We start from the raw sequence: 1,193 nt of genomic DNA on the forward strand, positions 1-1,193 counted from the left end.
CTTCTGCTTTGTTAGGTTTGTTTAAAGCAGTCAGTAATCTCCAAGAAAACTAGATGGAACCTAAGAAGTAGAACAGACCCATAGCTACGGTAATGTGATTAGGATTTGATTTGTGTGAGAGACGATTTCGGTACAAACAACTGAGATGTGCATGACCCCAAAGTCTAAGGGGAATAGAGCCATAGGGGTAGGATAAAACATGCTTCTCTATAATAAAGGACGAGACATCTGCTGCTACGGATTGATAAGACCACTCACGTTGACAGAGTAGAAAAACAAGTCCTTGATTGATAAGACCACTAACTCCGACAGAGAAGAATAAGTCCTTGACTGATAAGACTACAGGGTAGAAAAACAACTCGGGAGACATCTGCTGCAGACTTTGTGATAAGGGTGCAGAATGGAAAAATACTGACGGTTTAGAATGTGAACCTCGTGACTCTTTAGAGCCAAAGATCAACACTCCGGCCGCGAGGGGGGCTGAGGAAGGACATCGGAAGGACATCGGAGAAGGTGCACCCTGCCGAGTTCGGCAGTCCCTGATTCCTTGCTTGTCGCCCGCGCGGCTTGAGCGAGTGATATCCGGAAGGCTCAGGAAAACAAAGGAGGGGTGTGGCCGAGGCAGTGGGGACGGTTAACGATCGAGTAATTTCGGTGCACCGAACCCAGGTAAGAAAAGACTTGCGGGGACCGTCTTTCCGGAGGACTGGGGACCTGCGGAGTGCCTGTAGATTTTTCTACAGAGACGTGGGACTCAGGAATCTAGAGACCGGGGCTCGTCTGTGTGAGATTTTGCAGAGACCGTGTTTGCGGAGGAACGTGGACCTACGGGGTGCCTGTAATCTGTTTCACAGAGACGTAGGACACAGGAATCCAAAGACCGGGGGTGCCTGCAAAGGGACCTGGGCGATCACGGGACTGAAGGTCCGGGAATTGGTTAAATAGTGATAGATTATCACGGGACAATACAGAAAACAGTCCTCGGCAATGGGAAATAAGGGATCCAAGGCGAATAAGGGAAAGGTAGGCTTGAACGTGGACAATGAAAAATACCCCGGGGTACCTGACGATAGTCCGTTAGGAATAATGTTAAATAATTGGGATCAGGGTAGGAAAAAAGGAAAATCTAGAAATAAGATGGTGAAATACTGTCAAACGTAGTCCCAAAAACCTATTCAGGGAGACTCAGTGTG

At 48.0% G+C, this 1,193-nt stretch overlaps 1 long non-coding RNA gene across 1 annotated transcript in view; it reads left to right on the forward strand.

Annotated features, from left to right (window-relative positions):
• The first annotated feature begins 511 nt into the window (after positions 1-511).
• LOC122551122 overlaps positions 512-1,193 on the forward strand; it is an 18,788-nt gene continuing 18,106 nt past the window's right edge. The window contains exon 1 of the long non-coding RNA XR_006312015.1: positions 512-669. This is a non-coding gene — a long non-coding RNA (uncharacterized LOC122551122). The remainder of the gene's footprint in view (positions 670-1,193) is intronic.

The sequence above is a fragment of the Chiloscyllium plagiosum genome, chromosome 6 (assembly GCF_004010195.1).
Source record: "Chiloscyllium plagiosum isolate BGI_BamShark_2017 chromosome 6, ASM401019v2, whole genome shotgun sequence".
In the NCBI taxonomy this organism is placed as follows: domain Eukaryota; kingdom Metazoa; phylum Chordata; class Chondrichthyes; order Orectolobiformes; family Hemiscylliidae; genus Chiloscyllium; species Chiloscyllium plagiosum.